Genomic DNA, 15000 nt, shown 5'->3' on the forward strand with positions numbered 1-15000 from the left:
TGACGCGGTTTTCGCGCCGCCCCGGCTGACGCGGTTCGGACTTTGCACTTTTTGGCTGTGCCTGGCTGGCGGCCCACTCACTCGATCGCCAGGTCTGTTTGCCCCGGTGGTTCCACCGCCAGGCTTAAGCGCGAACTTTTTTTGTTTGTTTTCTTTTGATTAAGCGCAAGCTTTTTTCTTTGTTTTCTTTTGATTAAGCGCGGGCTTTTTTCTTTGTTTTTTTTTTTATTTCGCCCCGGCAGACGCGGTTTTTGCGCCGCCCCGGCTGACGCGGTTTTTGCCGCCCCGGCTGACGCAGTTCGGACTTAGCACTTTTCGGCTGTGCCTGGCTGGCGGCCCACTCACTCGATCGCCATGTCTGTTTGCCACAGTTTTCCCGGTGGTGCCGCACCCGGGCTCGCCCCGGCTGACGCAGTTTTCGCGCCGCCCCGGCTGACGCGGTTTCGTGCCGCCCCGGCAGACGCGGTTTTCGCGCCGCCCCGGCTGACGCGGTTTTTGCGTCGCCCCGGCTGACACGGTTCGGACTTTGCACTTTTCGGCTGTGCCTGGCTGGCGGCCCACTCACTCGATCGCCATGTCTGTTTGCCACAGTTTTCCCGGTGGTGCCGCACCCGGGCTCGCCCCGGCTGACGCAGTTTTCGCGCCGCCCCGGCTGACGCGGTTTCGTGCCGCCCCGGCAGACGCGGTTTTCGCGCCGCCCCGGCTGACGCGGTTTCGTGCCGCCCCGGCAGACGCAGTTCGGACTTAGCACTTTTCGGCTGTGCCTGGCTGGCGGCCCACTCACTCGATCGCCATGTCTGTTTGCCACAGTTTTCCCGGTGGTGCCGCACCCGGGCTCGCCCCGGCTGACGCAGTTTTCGCGCCGCCCCGGCTGACGCGGTTTCGTGCCGCCCCGGCAGACGCGGTTTTCGCGCCGCCCCGGCTGACGCGGTTTCGTGCCGCCCCGGCAGACGCAGTTCGGACTTAGCACTTTTCGGCTGTGCCTGGCTGGCGGCCCACTCACTCAATCGCCATGTCTGTTTGCCACAGTTTTCCCGGTGGTGCCGCACCCGGGCTCGCCCCGGCTGACGCAGTTTTCGCGCCGCCCCGGCTGACGCGGTTTCGTGCCGCCCCGGCAGACGCGGTTTTCGCGCCGCCCCGGCTGACGCGGTTTCGTGCCGCCCCGGCAGACGCAGTTCGGACTTAGCACTTTTCGGCTGTGCCTGGCTGGCGGCCCACTCACTCGATCGCCATGTCTGTTTGCCACAGTTTTCCCGGTGGTGCCGCACCCGGGCTCGCCCCGGCAGACGCGTTTTTTTTTTCTTTCGCCCCGGCTGACGCAGTTTTCGCGCCGCCCCGGCTGACGCGGTTTCGTGCCGCCCCGGCAGACGCGGTTTTTTGCGCCGCCCCGGCTGACGCGGTTTTTGCCGCCCCGGCTGACGCAGTTCGGACTTAGCACTTTTCGGCTGTGCCTGGCTGGCGGCCCACTCACTCGATCGCCATGTCTGTTTGCCACAGTTTTCCCGGTGGTGCCGCACCCGGGCTCGCCCCGGCTGACGCAGTTTTCGCGCCGCCCCGGCTGACGCGGTTTCGTGCCGCCCCGGCAGACGCGGTTTTCGCGCCGCCCCGGCTGACGCGGTTTCGTGCCGCCCCGGCAGACGCAGTTCGGACTTAGCACTTTTCGGCTGTGCCTGGCTGGCGGCCCACTCACTCGATCGCCATGTCTGTTTGCCACAGTTTTCCCGGTGGTGCCGCACCCGGGCTCGCCCCGGCTGACGCAGTTTTCGCGCCGCCCCGGCTGACGCGGTTTCGTGCCGCCCCGGCAGACGCGGTTTTCGCGCCGCCCCGGCTGACGCGGTTTCGTGCCGCCCCGGCAGACGCAGTTCGGACTTAGCACTTTTCGGCTGTGCCTGGCTGGCGGCCCACTCACTCGATCGCCATGTCTGTTTGCCACAGTTTTCCCGGTGGTGCCGCACCCGGGCTCGCCCCGGCAGACGCGTTTTTTTTTTTCTTTCGCCCCGGCTGACGCAGTTTTCGCGCCGCCCCGGCTGACGCGGTTTCGTGCCGCCCCGGCAGACGCGGTTTTTTTGCACCGCCCCGGCTGACGCGGTTTTTGCCGCCCCGGCTGACGCAGTTCGGACTTGGCACTTTTTGGCTGAGCCTGGCTGGTGGCCCACTCACTCGATCGCCATGTCTGTTAGCCACAGTTTTCCCGGTGGTGCCGCACCCGGGCTCGCCCCGGCTGACGCAGTTTTCGCGCCGCCCCGGCAGACGCGGTTTTCGCGCCGCCCCGGCTGACGCGGTTTTTGCCGCCCCGGCTGACGCAGTTCGGACTTGGCACTTTTTGGGCTGAGCCTGGCTGGCGGCCCACTCACTCGATCGCCATGTCTGTTTGCCACAGTCTTCCCGGTGGTGCCGCACCCGGGCTCGCCCCGGCAGACGCGTTTTTTTTTTCTTTCGCCCCGGCAGACGTGGTTCCCCCCCCCCCCTTTTCGCTCGCCCCGGCTGACGAGGTTTTCGCGCCGCCCCGGCTGACGCAGTTTTCGCGCCGCCCCGGCTGACGCGGTTTCGTGCCGCCCCGGCTGACGCGGTTTTCGCGCCGCCCCGGCTGACGCGGTTTTTGCGTCGCCCCGGCTGACACGGTTCGGACTTTGCACTTTTCGGCTGTGCCTGGCTGGCGGCCCACTCACTCGATCGCCATGTCTGTTTGCCACAGTTTTCCCGGTGGTGCCGCACCCGGGCTCGCCCCGGCTGACGCAGTTTTCGCGCCGCCCCGGCTGACGCGGTTTCGTGCCGCCCCGGCAGACGCGGTTTTCGCGCCGCCCCGGCTGACGCGGTTTCGTGCCGCCCCGGCAGACGCAGTTCGGACTTAGCACTTTTCGGCTGTGCCTGGCTGGCGGCCCACTCACTCGATCGCCATGTCTGTTTGCCACAGTTTTCCCGGTGGTGCCGCACCCGGGCTCGCCCCGGCTGACGCAGTTTTCGCGCCGCCCCGGCTGACGCGGTTTCGTGCCGCCCCGGCAGACGCGGTTTTCGCGCCGCCCCGGCTGACGCGGTTTCGTGCCGCCCCGGAAGACGCAGTTCGGACTTAGCACTTTTCGGCTGTGCCTGGCTGGCGGCCCACTCACTCGATCGCCATGTCTGTTTGCCACAGTTTTCCCGGTGGTGCCGCACCCGGGCTCGCCCCGGCAGACGCGTTTTTTTTTTTTTCTTTCGCCCCGGCTGACGCAGTTTTCGCGCCGCCCCGGCTGACGCGGTTTCGTGCCGCCCCGGCAGACGCGGTTTTTTGCGCCGCCCCGGCTGACGCGGTTTTTGCCGCCCCGGCTGACGCAGTTCGGACTTAGCACTTTTCGGCTGTGCCTGGCTGGCGGCCCACTCACTCGATCGCCATGTCTGTTTGCCACAGTTTTCCCGGTGGTGCCGCACCCGGGCTCGCCCCGGCTGACGCAGTTTTCGCGCCGCCCCGGCTGACGCGGTTTCGTGCCGCCCCGGCAGACGCGGTTTTCGCGCCGCCCCGGCTGACGCGGTTTCGTGCCGCCCCGGCAGACGCAGTTCGGACTTAGCACTTTTCGGCTGTGCCTGGCTGGCGGCCCACTCACTCGATCGCCATGTCTGTTTGCCACAGTTTTCCCGGTGGTGCCGCACCCGGGCTCGCCCCGGCTGACGCAGTTTTCGCGCCGCCCCGGCTGACGCGGTTTCGTGCCGCCCCGGCAGACGCGGTTTTTTTGCGCCGCCCCGGCTGACGCGGTTTTTGCCGCCCCGGCTGACGCAGTTCGGACTTGGCACTTTTTGGCTGAGCCTGGCTGGTGGCCCACTCACTCGATCGCCATGTCTGTTAGCCACAGTTTTCCCGGTGGTGCCGCACCCGGGCTCGCCCCGGCTGACGCAGTTTTCGCGCCGCCCCGGCAGACGCGGTTTTCGCGCCGCCCCGGCTGACGCGGTTTTTGCCGCCCCGGCTGACGCAGTTCGGACTTGGCACTTTTTGGGCTGAGCCTGGCTGGCGGCCCACTCACTCGATCGCCATGTCTGTTTGCCACAGTCTTCCCGGTGGTGCCGCACCCGGGCTCGCCCCGGCAGACGCGTTTTTTTTTTCTTTCGCCCCGGCAGACGTGGTTCCCCCCCCCCCCCCTTTTCGCTCGCCCCGGCTGACGAGGTTTTCGCGCCGCCCCGGCTGACGCAGTTTTCGCGCCGCCCCGGCTGACGCGGTTTCGTGCCGCCCCGGCTGACGCGGTTTTCGCGCCGCCCCGGCTGACGCGGTTTTTGCGTCGCCCCGGCTGACACGGTTCGGACTTTGCACTTTTCGGCTGTGCCTGGCTGGCGGCCCACTCACTCGATCGCCATGTCTGTTTGCCACAGTTTTCCCGGTGGTGCCGCACCCGGGCTTGCCCCGGCAGACGCGTTTTTTTTTTTTCTTTTCGCCCCGGCTGACGCAGTTTTCGCCCCGCCCCGGCTGACGCGGTTTCGTGCCGCCCCGGCAGACGCGGTTTTTTGCGCCGCCCCGGCTGACGCGGTTTTTGCCGCCCCGGCTGACGCAGTTCGGACTTTGCACTTTTTGGCTGAGCCTGGCTGGCGGCCCACTCACTCGATCGCCATGTCTGTTTGCCACAGTTTTCCCGGTGGTGCCGCACCCGGGCTCGCCCCGGCAGACGCGTTTTTTTTTTCCTTCGCCCCGGCAGACGTGGTTCCCCCCCCCCCCCTCCGTCTTTCTTTTTGTTTTTTTTTTCGCCGCGGCTGAAGTGGATTTTTCGGTGCCTCGACGCCCCGGTAGTCGCGGTTTTTCCGTTTCCGCACGGCCCCGGCTGACGCTGCTCGGTCACAGTCGCCTTTTGTGAGGATTGCAGACTTCTTGAGCGCGGGTGTTTTTTTTTTGTTGTTGTTGTTGTTTTATTACGCATTCGCTCCAGCAGACGCTGTTTAGACTTTTTGTTTCCTCTTTTATCCTGCGACGAGGTGACGAGGTTTATTCGGTGCCCCGCCGCCCCGGCTGAAGTGATTTTTCCTGTCCCGTGCCGCCCCGGCTGACGCGGTTGGGACTTCGCGTTTGTTCGGCCGCCACGGGTTTTGGCGCACTCGCTCGGTTGCTTGTTGTTGCCACTTGTTGCGAACCCAGGTTTCTTGAGCGAGCGCGGGCGTTTTTTCTTCCTTTCTTTCTTTGTTCTATGTGTTAGCGAATCGGCCTTTAATATCACACGAGGACTCACAACCAACAATTTTCAGTTTGAAGTGTAAAAAATCTGCAGGTGTTGACGTAACTGACTTGCCCCGTACCCTTGAGTACATCCATGAAGTTCTCGTAGTACTACTAAATCGCATTATTCCAAGTGGAGAAATTCCCATAAACTTGCAAACCTCTACACGAAAATCGGTGCGCGTGATAAAGTTGAAAATTATCGTCCGATATCAAATGTGCCTTCTATAACACAAATTCTAGGAAAAAAAAAAAAAACACTTGTTCGCCGTTCTCTGCGCCGTGACTGGCAGCACTCCGGCGAAGCGAAACGGGGTCGATTCGAGCACGATATCGGCGTCTTTCGACGTGCTCGCCGGCGACCGTCGCACGAGTACGTCGCACGAGCGCGTCTGCCGGGGCGCCGTTTGCGAAGCCGACGCAAAAGTGGGAACCGCCGCTCGGATGATCGCCGCTTTCGGCAGAGTGAGTGTTGGCACTCCGGGGAAGCGAAACAGCGTGAATGCGCCCACGAAATCGGCGTATTTTGAAGTGCCCGCCGGCGACCGTCGCACGAGTACGGTAAACCGCGTCAGCCGGGGCGTAGTTCGGGACGCCGACGAAAAAGTGGGAAGCGCAACTCGGATCTTCGCCGTTTTTGCAGGAGTGAGTGGCGGCCCTCCTGCGAGACCAAGAAGCATCGATTCGTGCACGAATTCGGCGCCTTTCGACGTGATCGCCGGCGACCGTCGCTCGAGTAGGGCAAACCGCGTCTGCCGGGGCGGGCTTCGGGACGCCGATGCGAAAGTGGGAAACGCTGCTCGGATGTTCGCCGTTTTTGGCCGAGTGAGTGCTGGCACTCGGGCGAAGCCAAACGGGGCCGATTACGGCACGATATCGGCGTCTTTCGACGTGCCCGGCGGCGACCGTCGCACGAGTACGGTAAACCGCGTCAGCCCGGGCGGAGTTCGGGACGCCGATGCGAAAGTGGAGAACGCCGCTCGGATCTTCGCCGTTTTTGGAGGAGTGAGTGGCGGCACTCCGGAGAAGCCAAGGAGCGCCAATTAGCGCACGATATCGGCGTCTTTCGACGCGCTCGCCGGCGACCGTCGAACGAGTAGGGCAAACCGCGTCTGCCGGGGCGGGGTTTACGACGCCGACGCAAAAGTGGGAACCGCCGCTCGGATGTTGGCCGTTTTTGGCAGAGTGAGTGCTGGCACACCGGCGACGCGAAAGAGCGCGAAAGCGCCCACGAAAGTGGCGTATTTGGACGTGCTTGACGGCGACCGCTGCAGGAGTACGAAAAACCACGTCAGCCGGGGCGAGCGACCCACGGCGGTCTGGGTGCTTATCGCTGCTATTATAGGGGCACCCCGGCAGACGCAGAAAAAAAAAATTTTTTTTCGACCTTCTTTTTTGCTGGTCGAGCTCGGGTAACCCAGGTCGCAATGGGAGCCGCGCACGAAAGCGGCGTCGCGAGACGCGTTCGCGGTCGCTAGTCGCACGAGCTCGGCAACCGCGTCAGCCGGCGCGGAGTTCGGGATGCCGACGGCTAAGTGGGTACCGCTGCTCGGATGTTCGCCGTTTTTGGCCGAGTGAGTGCTGGCACTCCGGCGAAGCGAAACGGGGCCGATTCGGGCACGATATCGGCGTATTTCGACGTGCTCGCCGGCGACCGTCGCACGAGTACGGCAAAGCGCGTCTGCCGGGGCGAGGTTTGCGATGCCGACGAAAAAGTGGGAAGCGCCGCTCGGATCTTCGCCGTTTTTGCAGGAGTGAGTGGCGGCCCTCCTGCGAGACCAAGAAGCATCGACTCGCGCACGATATCGGTGTCTTTCGACGTGCCCGCCGGCCACCGCCGCACGAGTACGGCAAACCGCGTATGCCGGGGCGGGGTTGGCGACGCCGACGCAAAAGTGGGAACCGCCACTAGGATGTTCGCCGTTTTTGGCAGAGTGAGTGCTGGCACACCGGCGACGCGAAAGAGCGCGAAAGCGCCCACGAAAGTGGCGTATTTGGACGTGCTTGACGGCGACCGCTGCAGGAGTACGAAAAACCACGTCAGCCGGGGCGAGCGACCCACGGCGGTCTGGGTGCTTATCGCTGCTATTATAGGGGCACCCCGGCAGACGCAGAAAAAAAAAATTTTTTTTCGACCTTCTTTTTTGCTGGTCGAGCTCGGGTAACCCAGGTCGCAATGGGAGCCGCGCACGAAAGCGGCGTCGCGAGACGCGTTCGCGGTCGCTAGTCGCACGAGCTCGGCAACCGCGTCAGCCGGCGCGGAGTTCGGGATGCCGACGGCTAAGTGGGTACCGCTGCTCGGATGTTCGCCGTTTTTGGCCGAGTGAGTGCTGGCACTCCGGCGAAGCGAAACGGGGTCGATTCGGGCACGATATCGGCGTATTTCGACGTGCTCGCCGGCGACCGTCGCACGAGTACGGCAAAGCGCGTCTGCCGGGGCGAGGTTTGCGATGCCGACGAAAAAGTGGGAAGCGCCGCTCGGATCTTCGCCGTTTTTGCAGGAGTGAGTGGCGGCCCTCCTGCGAGACCAAGAAGCATCGACTCGCGCACGATATCGGTGTCTTTCGACGTGCCCGCCGGCCACCGCCGCACGAGTACGGCAAACCGCGTATGCCGGGGCGGGGTTGGCGACGCCGACGCAAAAGTGGGAACCGCCACTAGGATGTTCGCCGTTTTTGGCAGAGTGAGTGCTGGCACTCCGGCGAAGCGAAAGAGCGCGAATGCGCCCACGAAAGTGGCGTGTTTGGACGTGCTTGACGACGACCACCGCAGGAAAACGAAAAACCACGTCAGCCGGGGCGAGCGACCCATGGCGGTCTGGGTGCTTATCGCTGCTATTATAGGGGCACCCCGGCAGACGCAAAAAAAAAAAAATTTTTTTTCGACATTCTTTCTTGCTCGTCGACCTCGGGTGACCCAGGTCGCAGTGGGAGCCGCGCACGAAAGCGGCGTCGCGAGACGGCTTCGCGGTCGCTAGTCGCACGAGCTCGGCAACCGCGTCTGCCGGGGCGGAGTTCGGGACGCCGACGGCTAAGTGGGAACCGCCGCTCGGATGTTCGCCGTTTGTGGCCGAGTGAGTGCTGGCACTCCGGCGAAGCCAAACGGGGCCGATTCCGGCACGATATCGGCGTCTTTCTACGTGCTCGCCGGCGACCGTCGCACGAGTACGGCAAAGTGCGTCTGCCGGGGCGGGGTTTGCGACGCGTACGCAATAGTGAGAACCGTCGCTCGGATGTTCGTCGTCTTTCGCCGAGCCAGTGCTGGCACTCCGGCGAAGCCGAACGGAGCCGATTCGGGCACGATATCGGCGTCTTTCCACGTGCTCGCCGGCGACCGTCGCACGAGTACGGTAAACCGCGTCAGCCGGGGCGGAGTTCGGGACGCCGATGCGAAAGTGGGAAGCGCCGCTCGGATCTTCGCCGTTTTTGGAGGAGTCAGTGGCGGCACTCCGGTGAAGCCAAGGTGCGCCAATTCGCGCACGATATCGGCGTCTTTCGACGTGCCCGCCGGCCACCGTCGCACGAGTACGGCAAACCTCGTCTGCCGGGGCGGGGTTTGCGACGCCGACGCAAAAGTGGGAACCGCCGCTCGGATGTTCGCCGTTTTTGGCAGAGTGAGTGCTGGCACTCCGGCGAAGCGAAAGAGCGTGAATGCGCCCACGAAAGTAGCGTATTTGGACGTGCTTGACGGCGACCGCCGCAGGAGTACGAAAAACCACGTCAGCCGGGGCGAGCGACCCACGGCGGTCTGGGTGCTTATCGCTGCTATTATAGGGGCACCCCGGCAGACGCAGAAAGAAAAAAAAAAAAAAAAAATGGGGACATGGCGTGCGTCACCGTGCGGCTTCGCAGCGTTGCCGAAGTCGCCGAGCCCTTCGACTGAGCCGAACGGCGGACAGGGAACGTTGGTCGGCCGTTCTAACCTGTCGGTGCCACGCCGAGACGTCGTTAAGGAAAACCGCGTCGTGGGCCTCTACGACGCCGTCGAGTCGTTGTACGTTTGGTGTCCAGCGTGTCGGCGGCGAGTAGCGGACACGTCGTTCACGACTTCGGTCTTTCGCAGTCGACGCGAACTTGCGGAGAGTCGTGGTGCCTCACGTTTTCGGCAGAAACCGCGGCGGAATTTTCCCGTGCGTGCGCGCACGACCTCGGTGCTGTGCCGTCAGCGTAGTGTTGCACAAACTCGTGGCCTACCCAAGGTGCGGTACGTTTGCGGCCGTATCCTCGGTGGGAATTTCGTGAGTAGGGTCGCAAATTCTACGACCTCGGCGGGTTTGAGAGCGACGTAGACTTGTGGCACGCTCAACGTGCCACACGTTTCGGGGCACACCCGCGGTGAAATTTTCTCGAGTACGCTCGTATTAGTGCCCAAGGAGGTCTGGGTACTTATCGCTGCTATTATGTGGGGGTTCTCGTGAGCGGCGTACGCGAAAGCGACCGGGTGTCTGATATGCGGCGGGCTTCGGCCTCGTCAAGCGTGTCCTCGGGTCTGCTCCAGGGGAATCCACGGCAGTCGTCTGCAGCCTCATCCGCTTGATGCGTTAGGGGCTGGTTGTCGGACGGTGCCGTTTTACCACGATATCGAGGTGTGTTCCGTGTCGTCCTCGGGCGATTCAGATGCGAAAGCGCCGAAGACGCGGGCGTGACCCGTCGTCTGGCGGCTTTGCAGTCTCGGCTCCGTTGCTAGTTCCGGCCGGTCCACCGACAGTGCAGCGGGCTTGGGCAACCCGCACGGCGCGACCGAGTCGATGCAACGAAAAAGAGCGAGCATGAACGTGCTTCTTGCCGCACGGCTCCCACTCGTCTTTCGGGAAGGTTGTGCCGTAGCGAGCTCGAACGCCGTCATCTCGGAGTGCAAAATAAGCGTGTTGGGGCGCCTGAAGGTGGCCTCCGCCGCACACAGACTGCGTCCGGCCCGCCGAAGGCGAGGACGGACGCGCAGTCGAACGATTACCTGGTTGATCCTGCCAGTAATCATATGCTTGTCTCAAAGATTAAGCCATGCATGTCTAAGTACATGCCGAAATAAGGCGAAACCGCGAATGGCTCATTAAATCAGTTATGGTTCCTTAGATCGTTTCTTCCTACTTGGATAACTGTGGCAATTCTAGAGCTAATACATGCAGTGAGCCTGGAGCCCTTTGGGTAACGGGTGCTTTTATTAGACCAAGATCGATCGGGTTTCGGCCCGTATTGTGTGGTGACTCTGGATAACTTTGTGCTGATCGCATGGCCACGAGCCGGCGACGTTTCTTTCAAGTGTCTGCCTTATCAACTTTCGATGGTAGGTTACTTGCTTACCATGGTTGTTACGGGTAACGGAGAATCAGGGTTCGATTCCGGAGAGGGAGCCTGAGAAACGGCTACCACATCCAAGGAAGGCAGCAGGCGCGCAAATTACCCACTCCCGGCACGGGGAGGTAGTGACGAAAAATAACAATACGGGACTCTTTTGAGGCCCCGTAATTGAAATGAGTACACTCTAAATCCTTTAACGAGGATCAATTGGAGGGCAAGTCTGGTGCCAGCAGCCGCGGTAATTCCAGCTCCAATAGCGTATACTAAAGCTGCTGCGGTTAAAAAGCTCGTAGTTGGATCTCAGTTCCAGACGAGTAGTGCATCTACCCGATGCGACGGCTCGGACTGAACATCATGCCGGTTCTTTCTTGGTGCACTTCATTGTGTGCCTCGAGATGGCCGGTGCTTTTACTTTGAAAAAATTAGAGTGCTCAACGCAGGCGAGTCGCCTGAATAAACTTGCATGGAATAATAGAACAAGACCTCGTTTCTGTTCTGTTGGTTTTTGGAATACGAGGTAATGATTAAGAGGGACGGACGGGGGCATTCGTATTGCGGCGCTAGAGGTGAAATTCTTGGACCGTCGCAAGACGAACTACTGCGAAAGCATTTGCCAAGAATGTTTTCATTGATCAAGAACGAAAGTCAGAGGTTCGAAGGCGATCAGATACCGCCCTAGTTCTGACCATAAACGATGCCAACCAGCGATCCGCCTGAGTTACTCAAATGACTCGGCGGGCAGCTTCCGGGAAACCAAAGTATTTGGGTTCCGGGGGAAGTATGGTTGCAAAGCTGAAACTTAAAGGAATTGACGGAAGGGCACCACCAGGAGTGGAGCCTGCGGCTTAATTTGACTCAACACGGGAAAACTTACCCGGCCCGGACACTGGGAGGATTGACAGATTGAGAGCTCTTTCTTGATTCGGTGGATGGTGGTGCATGGCCGTTCTTAGTTGGTGGAGCGATTTGTCTGGTTAATTCCGATAACGAACGAGACTCTAGCCTATTAAATAGGTGCGGGGTTCCCAGCACCTTACAACCTTCTTAGAGGGACAAGCGGCTCCTAGCCGCACGAAACAGAGCAATAACAGGTCTGTGATGCCCTTAGATGTCCGGGGCCGCACGCGCGCTACACTGAAGGAAGCAGCGTGTCTTTATCCCTGTCTGAAAAGACTGGGTAACCCGTGGAACTTCTTTCGTGATTGGGATAGGGGCTTGCAATTGTTCCCCTTGAACGAGGAATTCCCAGTAAGCGCGAGTCATAAGCTCGCGTTGATTACGTCCCTGCCCTTTGTACACACCGCCCGTCGCTACTACCGATTGAATGATTTAGTGAGGTCTTCGGACCGATGTCCGGCGCGGCCTTTCGGTTGCGCCGGTCTGTTGGAAAGATGACCAAACTTGATCATTTAGAGGAAGTAAAAGTCGTAACAAGGTTTCCGTAGGTGAACCTGCGGAAGGATCATTAACGGATTGTGAAGGGTGAGCGCCTCAGCTGCGTCTGCGCCCGACACTTTCTGCCGCTGACCCCGTTTGGACGCGGGGTCGGCTTTTCCCCACGGGGCTGCCTGAATGTGGAGCGGCACCCCGTGACAAATTGTTGCGCCCAGCGGACGCCAACACCGCGACCTTGGACGGTCGGCCAGGTGGCGGACGCGGGTACAAACGGCGCAACGCACTCATAGGTCGGCTTTCGACCCGCCACTGCACCGTGGCTCGAAGCGCTCGAAATGCGCGACCCGACCGCTGCGGGACCGCCTAGTACTGTAAACAGGAGCGGCGGAGCGCGAACGGCGAGTCGTGGTTACGTCGGTAGAAGGCGAGGCTGCGCGTTCCCGAAACGCCAGCCGAGTGCCCTCCCGACCGTTCGAGCGTGCAAGAACGAGACCCGACAATCGCGCGGCGACTGCCAAGTACGAGAGGAACGGCACAAGCGTCGGCGGTCGGTCAAGGAACTGGCGATGTGACGGGTCCGCTGTGCACCAGTGCATACCGTCCCGCCGTCCGCGGCAAGCGCCTCCGCGTCCTCGGGTGACGGAGGCTGCCGGTCGGTTCTTGCAGGCGAGGGATCTCGCTGGCACCGGTTCGCGTTGACGCGCGGCCGGTCATGGCACGGCGATGCGACGGCCGAGGTGCGCAGTACTCGATGGAGGAACCGCACGCTCCGATGACCGTCCCGCCCTCCGCGGCGTATGCGTACCGACCGTAATGGTTGCAGCAGCGCCGGCCGGCTTTTGAATTCGCCACACGAAACACGGTGCGAGATCGCGGTTAGGGGAGCGTCGACGTTGCCAGGCGTTTTGCTTGCTGCCGAGGGAAAGGCGGCACGGCCACGTCGCGCTCGTCGCGATTAGCGGGTCTGCGCGCTTTGGGAAGGTGCCGCAACGACTTGCCGAAAGAGGAAGCACGGAAGAACGAGGGACTTGGACGTCCCGACAATTGAACGCACTTGCGGCCAGGCCCTTGCTGGCTTCGTTCTTCCGCCTCGAGTAGGCTCGTACGCGGCTCCGGCGCCGAAAGTGGTCCTTGGCACCGACTTCGGTGGACGTGGGAAGTGCCGCGCAAGTACGGCGCGCCTGGCTCCACCTGTTGGCTAAAGTAGGCAGCCGGATCGGCATTTTGGTGTGCGGTGGCAAACCGTGGATGCGAAAAAAGCTTGTGCGATTTCGTGGAACAAAAAGCGGGGGTCCCCCTTTTTATGCGGAGGAGACCGACCCGCCTGCCGTGGTGAACCGCGACGCCACGGTAAAAACGGGAGAGGCTTGTCGATGGGACCGTGCATCCCGCGCTCCACGGAGGCCGGGAGGCGGCCGCCCGAGGAAATGTGTAGCCGTCGAGGCCCGCATCTGCGTGCACTCTTATCCAAATGGGTGTACCGCAGGCATTTTCTGGTTAGGCGGGCCAATGAGAGCGAGCACACAACGATACCTACGGGTCCGGCTTGGAGAACCGGCTTCGACGCCTCCCGAGTATTTATAGAGGGGTGGACCACGAAAGCACTCGCAAGTAGCGAAAGCGAAACGCCGTCCGAAACACACCGTTTGCTCGATTTGCGGCAGCCGAAAAAGGCGCGGCAGAGTTTTGGAGTCCAAGCGTGCGCTGAAAAGCGCCCTTCTTGGCCACTGTTTGGCCGAGTGCCAGAAACGTTTGGTTTTGACTGTACGGAATTGAACAAACACTTTTTCACGACTCTAAGCGGTGGATCACTCGGTTCTCGGGTCGATGAAGAACGCAGCCAGCTGCGAGACTTGGTGTGAATTGCAGGACACACTGAGCACTGATTCTTTGAACGCACATTGCGGCCTTGGGTCTTCCCTTGGCTTCGTCTGTCTGAGGGTCGGATCACATATCAAGAGAGCCTTCGGCGCACAAGGGAACGTGAGCCGTCGACTCGTTTTGACCGCGTCGGCAACACGGACAGCACGCTGAACACCTCACAGCGAGCGCCAACAGCGGCCACTCAAGGGCGAGACGGTGGCGACCGTCGTGCCAGAGCCCAACCGAAACGGGGGCGACCGACTGCATTGAGGATGTGGCACCTCGTTGAGACCGCCGCAGGACTTCGAGTCGGAAGGAAGCCTGCAGGGAAAGTGCGGTCGAGGTTGCGTACTCCTCTCTGCGACCGGGCGCGCAAGAGCTGCGAGAGCCACGGACGCGCAACTTTAACGCACGGTAAACACGAGGAGCGAAAGCCGGCCAGCAAAGCTTCTCCAGCCGTGCGCAAAGTGCGCGAGATCGCAGCCTTGCGTTGCGCTTGTTGCCCTCGAAGTAAGCAGGGTGTCCCGTAGACCGGGCGCTCGAACACGCTGCGGGGCCGTGCCTCCTCCAGGCTTTGCCGCGCGAACAGGGAACGTTCGCGCGCAAAGCGCAGGGAGGTGAGGAGGCTGCGCCCGACGTTTGCGGTTCGCTGCGTACGCGGTTGATGCGGAGAGCACGGCGCGACGACTTGCCGCGAAGCGGAAAAAGTCTCCCGCACGAGTTGGCGAAACGTTGGCGAAGCTTAAGGCGTTCTCGTCGTAGTCCGCCGTCGGTCTAAGTGCTTCGCAGTTCCCGTCCCGTTCAAAAAACTGGGCCACTCCAGTTGGGGCGGGGGCGACGCTACACGAGACGATGCCTCTCGCCAGGCTGCGTGGCTGCCCTTGCGGCGGCGGCGACTGGCCTCGGCGGTGTTTGGGCTTTCGACACGGTCGTTTATCACGCAACTGCTCGGACGACGCACGCGCGCAGCGGAATGCCGCTTGCCAGCCTTGTGAAGATGTGACCCTGTACAGGGTTGCGGGCGCACTTGGTAGGGCGTCGTACTCGGTTCGCGATGGGTTTACGAACGTGTCCCGTCACTTCCACGTCACACCGGTTGTGCGCCGCACGCGTGCAGCGGGGAAGCCGATTGCCAGCCTTGTGAAGAAGTGGCCCTGTACAGGGTTGCGGGCGCACTTGGTAGGGCGAGCGCACGCGGTCGTGCAGGAAGTTGATGGAAGCGAATGTATCCGCTGTCGACCTCAGATCAGGCGAGACAACCCGCTGAATTTAAGCATA

General features: G+C 61.9%; 2 non-coding genes and 1 pseudogene across 2 annotated transcripts; all 3 read left to right on the top strand.

Annotated features, from left to right (window-relative positions):
• Positions 1–10117: 10117 nt before the first annotated feature.
• LOC142792636 (small subunit ribosomal RNA) lies at positions 10118–11932 on the top strand. The gene has a single exon (XR_012891089.1). It is a non-coding gene; the product is annotated as a small subunit ribosomal RNA (ribosomal RNA).
• Positions 11933–13651: 1719 nt separating this feature from the next.
• Positions 13652–13804, top strand: LOC142792624 (5.8S ribosomal RNA). Its single transcript, XR_012891077.1, has one exon. It is a non-coding gene; the product is annotated as a 5.8S ribosomal RNA (ribosomal RNA).
• Positions 13805–14958: 1154 nt separating this feature from the next.
• Positions 14959–15000, top strand: part of LOC142792656 (large subunit ribosomal RNA) — a 2821-nt pseudogene continuing 2779 nt past the window's right edge.

The sequence above is a fragment of the Rhipicephalus microplus genome, unplaced genomic scaffold (genome assembly GCF_043290135.1).
Source record: "Rhipicephalus microplus isolate Deutch F79 unplaced genomic scaffold, USDA_Rmic scaffold_230, whole genome shotgun sequence".
NCBI classification, from domain to species: Eukaryota; Metazoa; Arthropoda; class Arachnida; order Ixodida; family Ixodidae; genus Rhipicephalus; species Rhipicephalus microplus.